Source organism: Lithobates pipiens, unplaced genomic scaffold (assembly GCF_037356315.1).
Source record: "Lithobates pipiens isolate NorthernLeopardFrog02 unplaced genomic scaffold, aLitPip1_a1.2 Scaffold_8, whole genome shotgun sequence".
Classification (NCBI taxonomy): Eukaryota; Metazoa; Chordata; class Amphibia; order Anura; family Ranidae; genus Lithobates; species Lithobates pipiens.
This window is the reverse complement of record NW_027507903.1, coordinates 505,905,626-505,928,659: the sequence shown is the minus strand read 5'-3', so window position 1 is coordinate 505,928,659 and position 23,034 is coordinate 505,905,626. Positions and strand designations below refer to the sequence as shown.

General features: G+C 41.1%; 2 long non-coding RNA genes across 2 annotated transcripts; one reads left to right on the top strand and one right to left on the bottom strand.

The window, feature by feature from the left end:
* Positions 1-13,978: 13,978 nt before the first annotated feature.
* On the bottom strand, positions 13,979-15,564 carry LOC143960571 (uncharacterized). Its single transcript, XR_013270344.1, has 2 exons — positions 15,242-15,564; positions 13,979-14,897 (listed from the first exon to the last, which is right to left on the bottom strand). It is a non-coding gene; the product is annotated as an uncharacterized LOC143960571 (long non-coding RNA).
* Positions 15,565-15,708: 144 nt separating this feature from the next.
* Positions 15,709-16,618, top strand: LOC143963417 (uncharacterized). Its single transcript, XR_013270957.1, has 2 exons — positions 15,709-15,878; positions 15,981-16,618. It is a non-coding gene; the product is annotated as an uncharacterized LOC143963417 (long non-coding RNA).
* The last annotated feature ends 6,416 nt before the right edge of the window (positions 16,619-23,034 follow it).

Here is a 23,034-nt window from a genome sequence, read left to right as displayed (position 1 = left end):
TTTCATTCACATACTGTAGATAGGGTGGCAGGGGCATAAAATTGCATAAGTCAAAAATGATGAATTGCAGGTGAAATGATTTTCAATACAAAACCGCTCACCTGTAATAGGATGTGCTACCTTAATAAGTGCCTCCCAGACAGGAATAGCTTTATTGTATATATTGCTGAAAATACATAAAGATCCTATCCATCCCCCTGGATACCCCATAGTTTCAGGTTGGAGCACAGTATTTGTACCTAAAGACATGTTTTTGGATAAATGACTTGCTCTGCTTGTTTAAGATAAGTGTTCATATATTATCATAAGCGTGCACAGGTGGAGCTGTCTCCCGAGATCTGCTCTGACATTTTACATCCAGGCATTGTGTAGCCCACGCTGCCTATGAAACATTGGGCAGATCATGAGGTGACTCGCTCAGTGTGTGAAACTGTCAGCTAATGTAATGGTTTGCGGAGAGAGACCAGCTGTCAACTCCGCGATGATGTTGGGGTGGGCGGGGCCAAAAGGACAACAAACACCAGGCAATGGGATGGGGTCTGGGCGGGCCTCTACAGGTATGTGGCTTCCCCCTCCCTAAGCAGCCCAATCATTGGCTGGTGTTTAATAGCTGCTCTGTCCCGCTATCAGTGCCATCAGTGTCACTATCAGTGCCAACCAGTCCTGCCCATCAATGCTGCCAATCAGTGCTGCCAATCAGTATCGCTATCAGGGCCACGATCAGTGCCGCTATCAGTGCCAATCAGTGCTGCCCATTAATGCCAATCAACGCTATCAGTGCTGCCCATCAGTGCCAATCAATGCTGCCAATTAGTGCTGCCTATCAGTGCCCATCAGTGCTGCCTATGAGTGCCAACTATTAGTGGCCATTAGTGCCGCTTATCAGTGCCAATCAGTGACGCCTAATAGTGCCACCTATCAGTGCTGCCAATTACTGCCCATCCCAATCAGTGCAGCCTATCAGTGCCCATAAGTGCACTGAGTGCAGGGATGGGGAGAAGAACTCTGTAGCCAGGCACATTGTTCATGGGGGGTCCTGGTGGGGCACAACTGAAATCTGTTGATGTTTATTAATGCCACATGCTGATCTTTAGTATAATAGGTAATCCACACATGCGAGACAAATTTCTTAATTGTATGTGACTGAATCAGCCTAATGCCGCGTACACACGGTCGAACTGTTTGACGTACTTAGTCCGTCGAAACACATTTCAGCGGACAATCCGCTCGTGTGTGGGCTTCAGCTGACTTTTTCAGCGTGCAGTCCGGAGTACTAAGATATTCGGATTTTCCAAAAATCTGTCCGTCGTACTTTGGTTTCAGCGGACAATACGGTCGTCAGTATGCTAGTTCGACGGACTAAGAATGGCGCATGCCCAGAAAGGATTTACATGGCGGAAGGGTGCTTTGCTGTGTCTTGGACTTCCTATTTCTAGTCCCGTCGTACGTGCTGTACACGTCATCGCGCAAGCTTTCGACGGACTGTTTGTGCATCCGTGTGTGGTCAAGTCCGTTCAGTGGAAAGTACGACGGATTGTCCGTCGGATTGTATGACGGACTAAGTACGTCAAACAGTTCGACCGTGTGTACGCGGCATTAGTCAAACCGTGTTATTTATTTCCACACAAACATTACAAAAATACTTCAAAAGGTTGTACATTCACATTCAAAATAAAGTTGATTCAAATAAGATAAAAGATATGAAGATAGTTGTTGATTTCAAAATATAGTTCATGAAATGATTTCAAAGATGGCTGCTGTGTCCTTTGTTCTTAAAGCAGCTGTCTGTATGCTGATTTCTATAGAAATTTGTTGTGTGTTGGAAGAAGTGTGTCGGTGAAAAACCAAACCTTCCCATATTACTCCCTTTCCTCTCCCTTCTCCTCCCTTCCAAGGGTGGGGGTTAAGAGTATGTAATATGAACAGCATCTCTAATTAATTCCAGACACAGGAAGTGGGGTTGTCGGCCACAGACTGACTACCATATGTTCTTAAAACAAAGAATCAGTAACATAGCAATTCCTTTATGAAAATGTAATCAGTTATATCAATCAAAAATGGTTTGACAGATTCTTGAAATTGAGAACTCAGTTCAAATGTCACCATCTGTAGGTTATTAACTCAAAAGACTTCACATGCTGAAATAAATATACTTGTAATGAATAAATATTACAAAGTCTTAAGTATATATGTTGAGATCGATTAATCTTGTGAGACGAATTTCCTTAATTAGTTCTGAGTCAGCGTAATTCAAAAATGTGTATTTATTTGTACACATTTCAATAGAAAAGAATACTTACAAAAAATAGTACAATAATATCTTTAAAAGTTATCTTATGAAAAAGTAAAGTTATTGCCATGTGGCTAAAATGGCGGAATAACCCTTTGTATGCTGTGTATAAGAAATGTGTCTGCTAGCCTGCTGGGTCTTCCCTCTAGCTGCTGCATCTTCAAGACTAACTCCCAGTCTTACCATTATATTAACCAGGCTCTAATCTCCCGCCCGAAAGATAACTCCTCCTTTACAAAAGTGTGGGCTAATGAGTGGTTGCTATAACAATCTAACATATGTTAACACTTAAAACACAGCATTACAGACTAAAATGACCGGATGTAAGGGGGAAGGGTGAATTTCAGACTCTATGCAAACTTTCATTTACATTGGCCTTCTCACTTACATAGAAAATGACTTTCTAAAAACATATATATAATGAACTGGAGAACATAAACAACATTTATCAAAATCCTGACAGGTTTTAAATGTTTACTTCTTCAATTATCGCAAATCATAACATAGAATTTATTGTCTCAAAGTTTCTTTCACACAATATGGAGAATTCATATTCTAAATAAAGTATAATAAAGCCAATTAAAATTTAGATATTAAGAATATAACACATGCACACTAATTTACAGGGGATATCATGACCTCAGTTTTATATTTTTTAAAACTGAATTAAAATTTAGATATAAAGAATATAACAACACACTACTATTTTCAAAAAGTACTGGGGGTAAAGTAAAAAAAGTGTCAGTAAAAGGCTTGCCGCCAAGCACTGTTCCTCCAGCACAAAAGAAAAAAAGTGTAGCGCTAACCTAGTGATCAATAACTTAATAATGGTGGAACCCTCTAATGTATGGAAATCTCAATAAACTTCAATATTTTATATACCACAATACCAGTCTCTGTGATGCGTAACTTCACATATAATACACATCAAACTGAAAACAAGACATAAATTTAACTTAGCAGGGATGGTGGAAACCCCTCTTCAGATACAAATTAACTTCAAGTACAACAAATTTTTATTTGGGAGGTTCACACCATTACAGCACTTTGAAAGTTTTATTTTTTCTATTGTTACACTTAATTGTATGTTTTAGTTACTATTATAATGTGAATTATTGCACTTGAAGTAAATTTTCTTCCATCCCAAACTCGCTCATCCATGTCTTTATGGACCTTGCTTTGATCACTGGTGTGCAGTCATGTTAGAACAGGAAGGGGCCATCCCCAAACTGTTCCCACAAAGTTGGGAGTATGAAATTGTCCAAATGTCTCGATATGCTGATGCCTTAAGAGTTCCCTTCACTAGAACTAAGGGGCCAGGCCCAACCACTTAATAACAGCCGCACACATAACCCCCCTGCACCAAATGATTTGGACGAATGCACAAAGCAAGGCCCATAAAGGCATGGGTGAGCGAGTTTGGGTTGGAAGAACTTGATTGACCTTCACAAAGTCCTGACCTCAACCCGATAGAACACCTTTGGGATGAATTAGAGCAGAGGCTACGAGCCAGGCCTTCTCATCCAACATAAGTGACTGACCTCGCAAATATGCCTCTGGAAGAATGGAGACACACTCCTAAACCTTGTGGACAGCCTTCCCATAAATGTTGAAGCTGTTATAGCTGCAAAGGGAGGGCCAACTCAATATTGAACCCTACAAACTAAGTCTGGGATGCCATTAAAGTTCATGTGTGTCCCAATACTTTTGGCAATATAATGTGTGTGTGTGTATAATAGGATTTTTTAATACAGCTTACCTGTAAAATCCTTTTCTTGGGAAATACATCACAGGACACAGAGCCTTCATTACTTAGTGGGTTAGATAGTCACCTGTGGTGATTGGACACTGGTTGACCCTAATTAAGGAGAGTTCTTTCTCTATATAAACCCTCCCTTATGGGGAGCACCTCAGTTTTGTAGCAAAGCAATAAGTCTCCACGTAAAACCCATAGAGGGGCGGGAGCTCTGTGTCCCGTGATGTATTGCCCAAGAAAAGGATTTTACAGGTAAGCTGTATTAAAAAATCCTATTTTCTTGTTCATACATCACGGGACACAGAGCCTTCATTACTTAGTGGGACATCCCAAAGCAATGCCCAAATGAGGGGAGGAAGACACAGATCAGAAAACATAGACCACAAGATGGACTAGAGTAAGTAAACTACAGCCTGCATTACACTGCACTTGAAGGCGGCATCCTCTTGCCCTCTTACATCCACCTGATAAAATCTAGTGAATGTATGGACTGAAGACCAAGTTGCAGCCTTGCAGATCTGAGCCCAGGAGGCCTGGTGATGCACCACCCAAGAGGCACTAACAGCCCTAGTAGAGTGCGCTTTAAGTTGAAAAGAAGGAATCTTCCCCTTTAAACCATAAGCCTGAAAAATTACTTGTCAAATCCATCTAGAAATAGTGGACTTTGACGCTGCCTGGCCCTTCTTGGGGCTCTCCGGCAGAATAAACAATCAGTTTTTCGTATCTGAGCAGTCGCCTGCAGATAGATACTGACTGCTCTTACAACATCCAGAGTGTGTAATGATTCTTCTTCCGCTGACTGCAGATCTGGAAAAAAGGACTGTAGGACCATATTTTGATTCAAATGGAATCTTGAAACTACCTTGGGTAAAAAGGTAGGGTGATGCCGCAGCACCACTGAGTCTTGGTGAATAATCAAATATGGCTCTTTACAAGAAAGAGCTGCTAACTCCGATACCCTCCTATCAGAGTATATGGCTACCAGAAAGACCAACTTCTTAGTTAAAAGAATTAAAGAAGCATGGTGCAATGGTTCAAAAGGTTGTTCCTGTAAAGCAGACAAATTTAGATCCCATGGGCACACAGGAGGTTTGAATGGCGGATTTAAGCGCAGTGCCCCCTGAACAAAGGCCCTGACCAGGGAATGTGAGGCAAGTGGCTTCTGGAAAAAAACTGGCAAGGCCGAGATTTGGACCTTGATAGTGCTCAAAGCCAACTTTATCTCTATGCCTAACTGAAGAAAGGCAAGAATCCTGCTAATGGCATACTTTCTAGGGTGCCACCCCCTGGATTTACACCAGGAAACATGCTCTCCAGATTCTGTAGTAAATGAGCCTGGAAGCCGGCTTTCTGGCATTAACCAAAGTGGAAAGGACTGAATCCGAGAGCCTTTTAGAATGTGGGTCTCAGCAGCCAAACTGTCAAATTTAGACTTTGTAAGGCAGGATGGAATATTGGACCTTGTGAAAGTAGGTCTTGATGTAGCGGAAGAACCCAAGGCTTCCCTACTGCCATCTTCACAATCTCTGCATACCAGGGTCGCCTGGGCCAAGTCGGAGCCACTAGAATGACTGACTTCGCTCCCCTTTTGACTCTCCAAAGGAACCGCAGAAGTAGCGGAATTGGAGGAAATGCATAGATCAGATCATACTGATCCTATGGCGCTGTTAAGGCATCTGATCCTTGAGCAAGTGGATCTTTTGTTCTTGACACAAAGCTGTCTAGCTTCCTGTTGAATCTGGACGCGAACAGGTCTACATCCGGGGTACCCCACTTTTGACATATGATCTGTAATATGTCGGGGTGTAGAGATCATTCTCTTGGATACAGTCGCTGGTGGCTTTGAAAGTCCGCCTGTCAATTTTCCACCCCTGGAATAAAGACCGCAGATATGCAAGGAATATGCCTTTCTGCCCAGACAAGAATGCGATTCACCTCTCTTTTGGCATCCAGACTTCTGGTGCCTCCTTGGTGATTGATATAAGCCACTGCTGTAGCATTGTCGGATTGTATCTGGACAGGATGACCCCGTAGTCTGAAAGACCAGACTTTGAGGGCTGGATAAACTGCCCGGATCTCCAGAATGTTGATGGCTAAGAGCTTCTCGGCTGTAGACCATCTTCCCTGGGTGCATGCTTCTTTGAGAACCGCTCCCCAGCCTGTCAGGCTTTTATCTGTGGTTATGATTTTCCACGTTAGGCGATTTCCGGCCCGTAGCCACCAATTGAGGCATTGGCATACCCCTGGGGATAGGCACATTGGAAGATCTAAGGCTTAAACCCTTTTGTTCCAGGCCAAGAGGATATCTCTTTGTAAGGGCCTTGAATGAAACTGAGCATAAGGAACGGCTTTGAAAGAGGCGATCATCTTTCCTAGTAGCCTCATACATAGTCGAATGGAGGGATTCCTTTTTGCTATGACTAGCAGGACCAGATCTTTTATGGTTTTGGCCTTTGCTCTGGGTAACAACATCTTGCTTTGATCGATGTCTATGATCATGCGCAAGTACTCCAACCTTTTTAGAGGTTGCAATGAGGATTTTTCAAGGTTGAGAATCCAACCTAGGTGTTTCAAGTATTCCACGGTGCTGAGCACACTGTGGTTCAAGCGCGCTATGGATTGCTCTATGAGTAGCAAATCGTCTAGATAAGCTGTCACCGTTATGCCCTGGGCCCTTAGGTTTGCCAAAAGAGGGCTAACAAGTTTGTCAACACTCGAGGAGCAGTAGCGAGATCGAAAGGCAGGGCCACAAACTGAAAATGGAGCTGATCTACCGCAAACCTTAGATATCTTTGGTGAGCGGGAAAGATTGTCACATGCAAATATGCATCTTTGATGTCTATCGATGCCATGAATTCTCCGCCCTGAACGGTAGAGATTACTATTACGGATTGACTGCATGCGGAAAGGTCGGAATGTGCAGGAATTAATTCAGGTCTTTTAGATCCAGGATGGGTCTGACATCCCTGTTTGGTTTTGTAACCGTAAAGAGGTTTGAGTAGAACCCTGAGTTCTGCTCCTCCGGTCCTATTTCTATTATCACTCCTTGAGATGATAGATGATCTAAGGCCCGAAACAGAGGCCTTCTCTTTACCAAATCTTTAGGGACCCTTGACTTTAAGAAGCGAGAAGGCGGAAGCTCTCGGAACTCCAGCTTGTAGCCCAGAGACACCATGGAGGTTACCCATCTGTCCCAAATCTCTTCCTGCCAGGCCTCTGCAAACTGCTGCAGCCTTCCCCTCACTCGGCCGAGCGGGGGCGCCCCTTCATAAGGAGGCCTTGGAGCTCTGTTTACTCGCTTTTTTACCCCAAGACCTCTTTTGCCCTTGGGTGCGGCCTTGGGCCTTTCCTCTAGTACTAGTACTAGAGTAGGGAGGCCATTGCCACTGCCTGGAGTTTGAGGCTTCAGGGGCAGGAGAAAGAGAATGTTTAAAAGATAGATGTTTACACTTTTTAACCGGTAAAAATGTGGCCTTACCACCGGTTATTTTCTGGATGTATTTATCCAGCTCATCTCCAAATAGGCGCTCCCCTTTAACCACCTCAATACAGTGCACTTACACCCCCCTTCCTGACAAGACCAATTTTTAGTTTTCAGTGCTCTCGCAGTTTGAATGACAATTACTCAGTCATGCAACACTGTACCCATATGAAACTTGCGTCCTTTTTCCCACACAAATAGAGCTTTCTTTTAGTGGTATTTAATCACTAGTGGGTTTTTTATTTTTGGGGCTATAAATAAAAAAAACTTAAATTTTGTGAAAAAAAATGCCATTTTCTTTGTTTCTGTCATAAAATTTTGCTAATTTTAGTAATTTTTCCTAATAAATTTTGGCCAAAATTTATACTGCTACATATCTTTGGTAAAAAAAAAAAAACTATGGTGCCAATCACTGAAAATTGATCACATCTGATCAGGCCTTTAGTACATCAGGTGTATCTCATTTCTTGAGACACTAATGCAGGCCATACACGGTCGAATTTCGAACGAATTTTCTTTTCAAAATCAGAAAATTCGTTTTTTTTGTGATCCGATGATGCCACCATTGATTTTCGAAATTCGGCCGACCAAGCCTTCAATTTCACCTCATGTTGCTACAGAAAAGAATTTTCTTGGCTGGGAATTTTCTTTTCTCTCCGTAAATTTTCTTTTATCTCCGTACATTTTCTTTTATCTCCGTACATTTTCTTTTCTTATTACGTTTCTCGCACGATTCTCCCATCATTGATTAGAAAATCGTTCGTTTTTCTAAAAATTTCCAACATGTCCGATTCCTCAAATTTTCTTTCCGCACGAAAATCGGCTGTTGCTGCAGCCCACTAATGGTGTGAAATTCATACGAAAATTCTTAGATACGATTTTCGAAAGAAAATTCTTTCGAAATTCGAACCGTGTATGGCCGGCATTACAAGTCAGGAAAATACAAATACCCTCCAAATGACCCCCTTTTAGAAAGTAGACATTCCAAGGTATTAATTAAGTAGCATGGTGAGTTTTTTTAAGTTGTAATTTCTTCCCACAATTCTTTGCAAAATTAAGATTTTTTATTTTTTTTTACAAAATTGTCATATTAGGAGGTTATCTCTCACACACAGCATATGCATACAACAAATTACACCCCAAAATACATTCTGCAACTCTTCCAGAGTATGATGATACCACATGTGTGAGACTTTTACACAGCCTGGCCACATACAGAGCACCAACATTGAAGTGGCACCTTCAGGCATTCTACGAGCAAAAATTACATCTCATTTCACAACCACCTATTACATTTTTGAAGGCCCTGGAGTACCAGGACAATGGAATTTCCTACAAAATGACCCCATTTTGGAAAGCAAACACCCCAATGTATAATCTATGAGGCATAATGAGTCTTTTGAACGGTTCATTTTTTTCCAGAAGTTTTTGGAATATGTGGAAAAAAATGAAAACGCATTTTTTTTACACAAAGTTGTCAATTTATAAGATATTTCTAACACATAGCTTGTATATAGCAAAAATTACACCCCAAAACACATTCTGCTACTCCTCCCGAGTATGGCGATACCACATGTGTAGGACTTTTACACAGCCTGGTCACATAGAGAGGCCCAACATTGAAGCAGTACCTTCAGGCGTTCTAGGAACATAAATGACACATCTCATTTCATTCCTACCCATCACACTTTTGAAGGTCCAGGAGCACCAGGGCAATGGAATTACCCACAAAATTACCCATTTTGGAAAGCAAACACCCCAACGTATATTCTATGAGGCATGGGCTGCAAATAGGTACTCGGGTACTCTGATGGGCTGCAGATAGGTACTCGGGTACTCTGATGGGCTGGTGACAAGTACTTGAGCAATCTGATGGCCTGGTGACAGGTACTCGGGTACTCTGATGGCCTGGTGACAGGTACTCGGGTAGTCCGATGGCCTGGTGACAGGTACTCGAGTACTCTGATGGCCTGGTGACAGGTACTCGGCTACTCTGATGGCCTGATGACAGGATCTCTGATGGCCTGGTGACTGGTATTCGGGTACTCTGAAGGGCGGTGATAGGTACTCGGTTATTCATATGGACTGTGACAGGTATTCAGGTACTCATATGGATTGCGACAGGTACTCAGATGGACTGACAGGTACTCAGATGAACTGTGACAGGTATTCAGGTACTCATATGGACTTTGACAAGTACTCAGATGAACTGTGACAGGTACTTGGGAACTCAGATGGACTGTGACGGGTACTCAGATGGACTGTGACAGGTACTCGGATACTCTGATGGGCTGTGACAGGTACTTGGGTACTCTGATGGGCTGTGACAGGTACTCGGGTACTCGGATGGACTGTGAGTGATAGGTACTATGATGGGGGGCAATCAGTGTGCTTGTTGAACACTGTAAGCGGTAACGAGATGTTACCACAATCTCCTCCCACACGATCGATGTGTGAGGAAGAGAACCCGGTAACATCTCGTTACCGCGGTTTATTTACATTTAGTGATTGCTGTGAAACGATCACAGCCGATCACGTGGGTAAACAGCCGGCCAATGGCTGTTTACCAGCGTCGGCGATGGGCAGTGTTCCCGGGAACACGCCGTCACCGACGTGCACGCCCAGCGCGCTCACTATCATGCGCACACGCCACGCACAGTGGGGGTGTAACCATCTGTGATCGGCCGTGACTTCATCAAAAACTTTCATTTTTGATGATAACGGTAAACAGGACAAATAGAAAGTGAATTATTTTACCCTTCCTTAAACTTCTAATTATCTCAATATATTCAATCAATCATATATGGTGACAGTATACCTAAATGATATATTCAAAAAGCTTCCCAATTACACCGTTTTTTTTCCATAATTTTTTATTTTTGAATGAAAAAATAAAAATACAAATCACAGAAATAAAATTACAAATACAACACAAAAATCCCCAAACAAACCCCTCCCAAGTCCTGGGCACAGAAATTTCAATTCCTCCATATGGTCTAAATGGGCCATTACCAGCCATATAAGGGCCAGTAGAATTACAAGGGTCAAATAGGAAACATATGCGCATAAGTGCGGTCCTGGGCCCAAAGGGATATGAAAGGAAACAAGGGAACCTCTAAAAATTAAACACCTCAGGACCAACTAATGCATGATAAATCAAAGGAAGGTATTTAAAGCCCCCAAAGAACAGCAGTACCACATAATCCCTAGAGGGTACACCACTGACCCCAGTGTCAGCAAGAAACCCCTATAGACTAAAAAAAGAGGTGGTGGAGGGAGAGGGGGATGTAGAGTAATATAGGGGGGGAGAAAGAGGCCAAGAAGGGAGGATAAAGAAGAATGGAAGAAGTAGAAGTGTCTGCCACGGTCGCCAGGGCAATAACACAGTTTTTTTTAATATTAATAATTTTCACTTAATGCCTGGGAGATTGTTTGGATGGCTAATACTTTTAGCCCTGAGGTACCATGCTTATGAAACTGTTTAAAATGTCTCAGAACACTACAATTATCACGTTTCCCCTTGATACGCCTTCTGCATTGACATTATCTTGTTCAGTATGTTGTTCCTAATTATAATAATTATGGTTAGGCTATTTAAATACAGCACCTTCCTAATAGTCTATAGCGAGGGGGGGGTATGTGCAGCCCATCCCCTGGCTCTGTAAATAGGTTATTTTTTTGAGACAGTGGAAGAAGAGGAGGATCCGAGAGACAGGATCAAACAGCCTTCATACACAATGCAAAGGATTAACCCCTTAGGTTCCACAGTTGGTGTCGGAGATCTTTTTTAAGTGGAAAGGAGCGGGTAAGTCCAGGAGTTGGAGGAAGACATTTTCCACGCTGAGGGTGACCAACCTGTGGCACAGGAAGTCGGTTCCCTACAATCAGAGCAATAAGCACGCATGACCCTTAGAATATATTTTCATTCGGGACAAGATCATCCGGTATGCTTACATCTATCAAGGTGGTGGTACCATCATGAGGGTGGTGGCTCTGTTGAATTATAATTGGACTGTTCCTTTAAAATCCTCTTCTTATATTTTGGATTTCATAGGACTGTTCGTTTTTTTGTTTTTCAGTGTTATTCATACACATGATTTATTCACTTATTGATGTATAAGTAATATTAAGCACAAATATATATTTGTATTGATAAGACCCCTTGAGGGGTAGATCAACGAAAACTACACGAGTATTTCACGTACACGTTTAACTAATTTAAAATTCTTTTCACACAGATTCAGGCATCATTTATTTTACAAAGCACCACACTTTACATACTTTTCACTTCCTGATTCCCTTACTGAAGATGCTAGGCGTCTGCACCCAGGAGCCGAGGGACAGGTCAGCTTCGGGTGAGGACATTGCGGGCGCCCTGGACAGGTAAGTGTCTTTATTTTAAAAGTCAGCAGCTGCAGTATTTGTAGCTGTTGACTTAAAAACTATTTTTTTCACCGGAACTCCCGTTTAAAGTACTTTGATTATGAAATTGTCTAAAATATCTCAGAACACTACAATTGTCATATTTCCCTTCAATACTCATTCTATCTTAACCTATGCTGGTTCTTAGAGGTCTTTTTGTTTTATCCAAATATAGTGAAATAGATATTCTATAGATAGGCAACTCCTATCCTCATATTGATTAGTGATTCCAAATTAATAACTACTGCAGTAGGGAACAGACACAAAAGATACTCAGCATCTTTCCAAATAACTGTTCTCCTTTATTATGACGCATTTGAAGGTTTTATACACATGATTACGTATCACATTAATATTACAATTGTACGTTTATGGTAACAAAGGGTGTTACATAGGCAGGCTAATTCTAATCAGGACTCGAAAGAATGCAAAACATGTACTGAAAACAATTATTAGTGCCGAGTGCACAGTGAGGGCATTGTGCAATACATATAAAATAGAATACAATTATATACAGAACTTACAAATTTCCATTACAGTCTCCTCTCTTTTGATCAATATTTTGATCACTAACCATACCTGCTATCACCTTTAACCTGGAACCTCCACATGCTTAGGTGGAGGTAGTCCTGGCCAAAGAAGCAAAAACTCCATTGTGGAGAAAATAATAGCTAAGAAGCTTTTTTCATTACAAAATGACTTTTCATTGTGAAAAACAGATGAGTAATAAGACATATTTACAGAGTACTGGCTATACACTGCTGTGGCCAGAATGGCATTCTAGCTTAATTGTTGGTATGCTGACTTATTGGCATAAGTAAACACAGACAATTCTACATAAAATGGAAGAGGTACAAAAGACAAATATGACTTCAACATGGCTAAACTACTTTTCAAATATATATATATATATATCCCTTACAATTACAGTAATTGAATCAAAAAGTACCCTAGACTGTGATTGCAAGAGGGAAACAAATCAAACAGAGATTTCTTTCATTTAGAAATTTTTCAGTGTCTGGTGTGGATCCAGGTGACTTTTCCTTCAAGTTTTGCAAAACTGTACATGAAATAGATGCTGTATTGAGTCTCCAAACATTTCCTCATATATAAATGTCTCTTAACAATCCACAAGTCACCTGGCTTTAGTTTTAGATCCTTCCAAACTTTTAGGATCTGGAATTGGGGAGAAAACACATAAATGTGTTTTGTCAAAAACCTTAAAAGGTCAGCAACATTCTCTGTGAGATCCAAATGGAGGACTTCAGCTGCTGAGACAAAATATAAGCAAGTGAGTAACAAACTCCCAAACCAATAAGGAGAGAGTCCAACATCCCATTAAGGGCTTGATAAAATATAAGAAAACATTTAGGCAAATGTTTTCTAGTTTCTTACCCTACTTTGTCCGCTACATTGTAGACAGTAGGGGGTGTACAAAATAAAACCTCAAAACTTCAAGGACTCTCCTATAAAAATGATTTCCTCTGTTACTCTGTAGATTCTGCACTTTGTACTTTAAAACTACTTCTGATAACACTTTTTACTGTGGCCTTTGCAGTAGCATTTAGCACTGGACTTCCAGAAAACATGTCCATACAAACAAAATACATACTCATAAGATTCTGACTTGGGCATCTGGATATATTTTTTTGTTCTCTCCTGGGAGGGATGTTTAGCTTTTGGTAACACCTTTGGTAACAGGTAAATAAAGAAGTGGTATGTTAAAAAAAAACAACTGTGGAGAACCCTGGCTCTATCCCACAATCATTTACTAAGGCAGCCATAACTGCTTGTGCCTGATGACACGGCCCATGTGTCAAGCTGGAGGGAAAAGAGTGGTTGGCAGACATAAATGATCACCTTTTCCAAAGTCTTGCTTCGGGAAGAAGTTGCCCTCTGTGGACCACTGCAAAAAAGGAGGGGAATTTTGGGACTTTAAATGAAGCACAAGTATGTGCCTCCATCCCGGTAATCGGTACGTAATAGAGGGAGTTTGGGACTTTAAAATGAAGCACTAGGATAATGGAGGTAGGTTTTAACCAAATTGAAAAAAATATATATAATTTTTTATTGATTGTTCGGTAACAGATCATAAAAAATAATAAAGATCAAATTCGTAAAGTATATAGGCGTAAGTACAGTAGAAGCATGATATATAGTATTCACATATAGCAGCACATAGTAGTAATAAATAAAATAATTGGGTAATATGGCATGGTAGTGCCTATGACAGCAAAACCGACATCAGCAAGTACATCCACATAATACATATGCATCCACTAGATGTAAAACAAAAATAAATTTAGTATATAGTTAAAAAAGTAAATTCATAACAAATTCATAAAGTATATAGGCGTAAGTACAGTAGAAGCATGATATATAGTATTCACATATAGCAGCACATAGTAGTAGTAAATAAAATAATTGGGTAATATGGCATGGTAGTGCCTATGACAGCAAAACCGACATCAGCAAGTACATCCACATAATAGATATGCATCCACTAGATGTAAAACAAAAATAAATTTAGTATATAGTTAAAAAAGTAAATTCATAATAAAATAAATATAGTTCCATATAAAGTATAACTGGGACATCATTTCAAAAGCTCGACGCGTTTCGTGGGTGTCTCCCCACTCATCAGGAGCTGATGCGACCAAAAAATTCCTATGGAATAGAATAAAGAATAATATAATATACTAACCATATAAATAAAAATAAATTAATGGGGATTTAATGCGTGTAAATGGTTAGCCAGGGCAGACTCACCAATCCGGATGGAAAGTGCAGTGTGCGGCAGTGGGCGTAGGGTGGGCCATGGGCAAGATCCCTCCCCGGGAACTGAGGCGGCATAGACATGGATGCGATATCAGGCGAAACCAAAAAGATACAGCAGTGTTGAAGAGTATCAGATATGGAATGTGTGGCAATTGTTGAAAACAACATATCTAAAAACAAAATGTTAATAGTATGTATGATTAATGAGAATAATGTGATGCAAAAGTAATTGAAAATTGATAGTGACCCTCAAAGAGTACAGAGAGAGTGCTGGCCATAAGCCAAGTATATACTATGTAGTAAGTATATGCAGATGAATGTAAACAGTGAATGGTGTACAAAAATTAAAGAAATGTAATAGTGTAAAAGAAAGTGTGAGTGTGCAGTTTAACAAAAAGTGAAGAAAATTGATGAAGGGGTGTACATAGACCATGATAGACAAGGAGAGTGACAGAATTACCAGTCAGCAAGAAAAGAAAAAGGTGTGAGTAGTAGGAGAAAAAAGATTTTTCACCTAAACATCGCTCCTAAAACACCAGCAGACAAGATATTAGGATGAGAGATCCGTCCAGCCGGCGTCCTGCCAATAAGGTCTGCAGACACCGGTCAGGGTGGCTCTGATAATAAAAGCCCCTTTAATTATCCACAGCTGATACTGATTGCACAACCAGCATGGAGAAAAAAAAAATAAAAAAAAATATAAAGGTAAACTTCAATGATAGTAATGGTAATATTTATAAAAGCTAGTATAGTGGCTTAAGACAAAAGGTAGTAACCATGAGCATAGGCAGGGTCAAGTACAATCAGACCAGAGATGAAGTGTGAGTAGAAAGAGAAAAGAGATTTTTCGATTTTTTTTGGCTTATGGCCAGCACTCTCTCTGTACTCTTTGAGGGTCACTATCAATTTTCAATTACTTTTGCATCACATTATTCTCATTAATCATACATACTATTAACATTTTGTTTTTAGATGTGTTGTTTTCAACAATTGCCACACATTCCATATCTGATACTCTTCAACACTGCTGTATCTTTTTGGTTTCGCCTGATATCGCATCCATGTCTATGCCGCCTCAGTTCCCGGGGAGGGATCTTGCCCATGGCCCACCCTACGCCCACTGCCGCACACTGCACTTTCCATCCGGATTGGTGAGTCTGCCCTGGCTAACCATTTACACGCATTAAATCCCCATTAATTTATTTTTATTTATATGGTTAGTATATTATATTATTCTTTATTCTATTCCATAGGAATTTTTTGGTCGCATCAGCTCCTGATGAGTGGGGAGACACCCACGAAACGCGTCGAGCTTTTGAAATGATGTCCCAGTTATACTTTATATGGAACTATATTTATTTTATTATGAATTTACTTTTTTAACTATATACTAAATTTATTTTTGTTTTACATCTAGTGGATGCATATCTATTATGTGGATGTACTTGCTGATGTCGGTTTTGCTGTCATAGGCACTACCATGCCATATTACCCAATTATTTTATTTACTACTACTATGTGCTGCTATATGTGAATACTATATATCATGCTTCTACTGTACTTACGCCTATATACTTTATGAATTTGTTATGAATTTACTTTTTTAACTATATACTAAATTTATTTTTGTTTTACATCTAGTGGATGCATATGTATTATGTGGATGTACTTGCTGATGTCGGTTTTGCTGTCATAGGCACTACCATGCCATATTACCCAATTATTTTATTTATTACTACTATGTGCTGCTATATGTGAATACTATATATCATGCTTCTACTGTACTTACGCCTATATACTTTACGAATTTGATCTTTATTATTTTTTATGATCTGTTACCGAACAATCAATAAAAAATTATATATATTTTTTTCAATTTGGTTAAAACCTACCTCCATTATCCTAGTGCTTCATTTTAAAGTCCCAAACTCCCTCTGTGGACCACTTGTTCTTCTCGTTCTGGGGTCCTTAAAGTTGAATTATTAATCCCAGCTATACTGGGCCTGAACTAGGGTGGAATCTGTGAGTTGCACAGACCCAGCAAGTGTCCGGGGCTGTAAATGCATCATCCTTAGGCACCTGGCTGCTTCCATGTGTGAGTTTTAATGTTAGTATGGCTACCTCAGCAAGAACCTGGAAGGCTGAAAACAGCCGATCAAATTAACTTAGCATGCTTGATTGGTTTACCTGCCGAAATAAAACAAACTTCTGGCCCTTCAAATGGAACCAAAAGCGCTCTATATCTCAACTATCTATATAAATATACTCTTTTTATAGCTCACAGGCTTTGCTAAAACGTGGAGCTCTGCTTCTTGAGCTGGGGAAAAAGGATCCAATGACTCTGAATACAGAGTATCCTTCTGGGTGATAAACTGCATACTCCGTATGGGTATTGCCATCCTCAGTATAAAACCGGGACTAACTCTGCAAAAAATGAAATACTCGGGTCTTCAGGGAGTGTGATCTGCACTGGGCTCACAGAAGCTGATTCCTACACCATCAATTTAACATATGTGTTTTTTCTTTGTCTCCAGCCTCCTCCAATAGAGGCAATAAGGTGGCTGGATTCAAATGTACGCATTTTTCATTGTTAGATTTGTACATAAACAAACTACTACTTAATTTCTCTTTTTTTTAATGCACTGTTTCCACTTTTACAGGATATTCAATTTGTGTAAGACACAGTTAAATGTAACCTTTGTTTTACCATGTTTGGAAAACAGATTCAAAAATAATAATAATTGTGATCACATTGTTCATCATTAGATTCGTTAACCCGGCACATTTTGTTATAAATGTTTTGTCTAAAACCTGAAATTGGCATGGTGTCCTTCCAGCTTATCACCAACCTCTCATCCTAGCCATATTCTTTAATGAGAGCACAAAGGAGGGGGTCACATCTGCGTACATGACACACACAAGAGATAGAACTAAAGGTTCCACCATTCACAAACATACACCAATATCTCTCTAAAATCGCTTACATTTTTCCCATTTGTACACAACACATGCATATCATTCTCTCACTTTCTTTTAACTTTTTTAATACTTCCTTGCTAAAACTTCAGCTTTCCTTATTTTGTTCTGATATCCTTTGCATCCAATGTATTGTAATACCATACTTCACATACTGTACCTTCTATAAACAGACAGGCAGCCATAGTGCTCATCCCATCTTCCCTCTCTGACAACATATAAAGCATTCTGTTTTAACTCTCATTACTGATTCTTGACTTTACTAGTTGTAGTGCCTGACCCCAAATTCATCCCACAATTTAACATCAAAATGTCCCTTTCTGTCTAGTATTGTCACCCTTGATCCATCCTGCTCACATAGATAGCTGTTTCTCTAGCTGAATACTCTGCATGATTCTTAGTCCCTGTGGACTTTGGTAGTAACCCAGTTACCCATTGTGGATTCTTGTCCACTTCAACCATTAATCTAGGGGCTCAGTATAGGCGGAATTGCACCTTGGGTTCATATATAGCTCTCCTCTTGCGCTGGGCATTTTTGAGGGTCTCTTACCCTTCATTCCCTCACTTAATTGAATGGCCATAATGACTGGCCAGTCTTCTCTACGTGTGCCTATACCCTCTTGCCTCTAAACTACTTTATCTAACAGATGTACTACATATACCTGTGAACAGCACTATTCTTCCCTTTATTATCTCTAACACTCCGATGGACAGTAGACAGTGACGACATAACATATAGCCACCAATCAATACAATTCTATTAAGGGGAGCAAAATAGGTACCCTTTGTCCTGAAAATGCCTTACCGATCAAGGAATTCTGATAACTCAAATGTAAGCAAAAGGCTTACCTCAGCCGGCTGATTATCAGAAATTCACGGATCGTCTCAAACTCCTCGTTTCGGATACTCAGGGTCACCTTGAAATCCCTCCTCAGCAAAGCTCGCCACCTGAAATAGATATTCTATAGATAGGCAACTCCTATCTTCATATTGATTAGTGGTTCGAAATTAATAATAACTACTGCAGTAGGGAACAGACACAAAAGATACGCTCAGCATCTTTCCAAATAACTGTTTTCCTTTATTATGACGCATTTGAAGGTTTTTATACACATGATTACATAGGTATCACATTAATATTACAATTGTACGTTTATGGTATTTAACCACTTTCAGACCGGACCATTTTGCTGGTAAATGACCAGAGGTCTTTTTACAATTTGGCACTGCGCTGCTTTAACTGGTAATTGCGCGGTCATGCAATGTTGTACCCAAACAAAATTTGCGTCCTTTTCTTCCCACAAATAGAGCTTTCTTTTGATGGTATTTGATTGCCTCTGCGATTTTTATTTTTTGCGATATAAACGTAAAAAGACCACAAATTTTGAAAAAAAATGATATTTTCTACTTTTTGTTATTAGAAAAATCCAATAAACTCAATTTTAGTCATACATTTAGGCCAAAATTTATTCAGCCACATGTCTTTGGTAAAAAAAAAGTCAATAATTGTATATTTATTGGTTTGCGCAAAAGTTGTCACATCTACAAACTAAGGTACGTTTTCTGGAATTTACGCAGCTTTTAGTTTACGACTGCCTATCTCATTTCTTGAGGTGCTAAAATGGCAGGGCAGTACAAAACCCCCCCAAATGACCCCATTTTGGAAAGTAGACCCCCTAAGGAAATTGATAAGTGGCATGTTGAGCCCATTGAATATTTTATTTTTTTGCCTCAAGCGATTGAATAATGACAAAAAAAAATTTTTTATTTTTTTTTTACACAAAGTTGTCACTAAATGATATATTGCTCACGCATGCCATGGGCATATGTGAAATGACACCCCAAAATAAATTCTGCTGCTTCTCCTGAGTACGGGGATACCACATATGTGGGACTTTTTGGGAGCCTAGCCGCGTACGGGGCCCCGAAAACCAAGCACCGCCTTCAGGCTTTCTAAGGGCGTAAATTTTTGATTTCACTTCTCACTACCTATTACAGTTTTGAAGGCCATAAAATGCCAAGATGGCACAAAACCCCCACAAATGACCCCATTTTAGAAAGTAGACACCCCAAGCTATTTGCTGAGAGGCATGTTAAGTCCATGGAATATTTTATATTTTGCCACAAGTTGCGGAAAAATTACAAACTTTAATTTTTTTTTATTTTTTTTTCACAAAGTTGTCACTAAATGATATATTGCTCACACATGCTATGGGCATATGTGAAATGACACCCCAAAATAAATTCTGCTGCTTCTCCTGAGTAGGGAGATACCACATGTGTGGGATTTTTTGGGAGCCTAGCTGCGTACGGGGCCCCCGAAAACCAAGAACCGCCTTCAGGTTTTCTAAGGGCGTAAATATTTGACTTCACTCCTCACTACCTATTACAGTTTTGAAGGCCATAAAATGCCAAGATGGCACAAAACCCCCACAAATGACCCCATTTTAGAAAGTAGACACCCCAAGCTATGTGCTGAGAGGCATGTTGAGTCCATGGAATATTTTATATTTTGCCACAAGTTGCGGGAAAATTACAAACTTTTTTTTTTTTTTTTTTTTTTCACAAAGTTGTCACTAAATGATATATTGCTCACGCATGCCATGGGCATATGTGAAATGACACCCCAAAATAAATTCTGCTACTTCTCCTGAGTACGGGGATACCACATATGTGGGACTTTTTAGGAGCCTAGCCGCGTACGGGGCCCCGAAAACCAAGCACCGCCTACAGGCTTTCTAAGGGCGTTACAGTTTTGAAGGCCATAAAATGCCAAGATGGCACAAACCCCCCCCAAATGACCCCATTTTGGAAAGTAGACACCCCTAAATTTAGGGGTACACTAGTGAGACTAGGTAATAAATGGCGGGTGCCCTGAAACTATAAAAAAATAACTAACCAACCAGCGTCACCTGTAACAGTTATATGGTGATCACTGGTGAAAGGGTTAACTAGGGGGCAATCAGGGGGCTTTATGCGGTAGTATATGGGGGTCCCTGGCGCTATAAAAAGCTGCGGCGAACCTAAATACCTACCTGCCTAACTAGCGTCACCTGTGACACTAATACAGCGATCAGAAAAATGATCGCTTATTAGGCTGGGTTCACACTGGAGCGATGTGGGAACGCCACGAATGCGGGTCGGGTTCCCGCATCGCATGCCTCCCGGCGGCAGTTCACACTGCCCTATGCGAACTGCTGGGAGGGTCAGTGAAATGTTAATGACACCCCCAGATCAGTTCGCATATCGCAGTGCGATCTGCAAACTCGGATCGCATGGTGTGAACACCCATGCGATCCGATTCTGCTGCGGACCAAAAAAAGGGTCCCGTGCGAGTTTGCGGCGGGTGCGGCGGGTGCGACACGAATTCAGCCATACTATCTGTATGGCTGAACTCGAATCGCACAGAGATCGGATGTGATTTGCACTGCAGTGCGGTGCGAATCACATCCGTTCTCATAAACCGCTGCAATGTGAACCCAGCCTTAGTGACACTGGCGACGGGGGGTGATCACGGGGTTAAACCTTTATTGGGGGGGTTAGGGGGGTACCTTAGAACTATAGGGGGCTAACCCTAACTGCCCTAACAGTTATTACAGTCACAAATGACACCCGCTGGGCGATCAGGGGGTTAAACCTTTATTAGGTAATAAATGGCGGGTGCCCTGAAACTATAAAAAAATAACTAACCAACCAGCGTCACCTGTAACAGTTATATGGTGATCACTGGTGAAAGGGTTAACTAGGGGGCAATCAGGGGGCTTTATGCGGTAGTATATGGGGGTCCCTGGCGCTATAAAAAGCTGCGGCGAACCTAAATACCTACCTGCCTAACTAGCGTCACCTGTGACACTAATACAGCGATCAGAAAAACTATCGCTTATTAGGCAGGGTTTACACTGGAGTGATGCGGGAACGCCACGAATCCGCGGCGGGTTCCCGCATCGCATGCCTCCCCGCGGCAGTTCACACTGCCCTATGCGAACTGCTGGGAGTGTCAGTGAAATGTTAATGACACCCCCAGATCAGTTCGCATATCGCAGTGCGATCTGCAAACTCGGATCGCATGGTGTGAACACCCATGCGATCCGATTCTGCTGCGGGCCAAAAAAAGGGTCCCGTGCGAATTTGCGGCGGGTGCGGCGAATGGCTGAACTCGAATCGCACAGAGATCGGATGTGATTTGCACTGCAGTGCGGTGCGAATCACATTCGTTCTCATAAACCGCTGCAATGTGAACCCAGCCTTAGTGACACTGGCGACGGGGGGTGATCACGGGGTTAAACCTTTATTGGGGGGGTTAGGGGGGTACATTAGAACTAAAAGGGGCTAACCCTAACTGCCCTAACAGTTATTACAGTCACAAATGACACCAATGCAAAAAAAAAAAAAAAAAAATGACATTGGTGTCACTGTGACTGGGGGGCAGGGGTAATTGGGGGGGTGATCGGGGGGGTGTGAGTGTGCCTGGCATGTTCTACTGTGTAGTGTCGTGTTGGTGCAACTCACCGATCCTCTCTCCTCGGTGTCGGAACGAAAAATACCGACACGGAGGAGAGATTACATCACTTCCTCTCCTGTGTTTACATTACAGGAGAGGAAGTGATGTCACGGAGCATTTTCATTCGTCGGGAGCGATCGCGAGGGGGTGGCCATGAATGAATGGCCGTCCCCTCGTCCGGGATCGCTCCCGAACGAATACCGACCGCCGTGGGCACCGGGCGGGGGCCCGATAGGGCCCCCGACCCGCGGGAAGGCAGGGACGTACATGTACGCCAATATGCCTGCCCGTGCCATTCTGTCGACGTACATCGTCGTGCGGCGGTCGGGAAGTGGTTAACAAAGGGCGTTACATAGGCAGCCTAATTCTAATCAGGACTCGAAAGAATGCAAAACATGTACTGAAAACATTATTAGTGCCGTGTGCACAGTGAGGGCATTGTGCAATACATATAAAATAGAATACAATTATATACAGAACTTACAAATTTCCATTACAATAGTAAACTGTAAGGACAGCTGAGCCCGTATACCACAATAAGGGTAGAGATAAATTCCTTGGTATGCCTTGGTATGCCCCTTTCCTGGTAAATCAATAATTTCTATCTTCTGCATTGAAATATTACTTTGCTTGCAAAAATTGTTCAAGTTTTTTTAACCATTTAGCATTTTATTCCCTGTATGCAAACGCATAGTGTATTCAATTCCGTACACATCTAGATTTTCAATAATTAATACCTGTTTTTTGAGATAACATATCCCATACCCATGATAAATGATAAACAAGTTTTGCCACAAAAATTTGTGGCAAAACTTGTTGGGTACACTTTA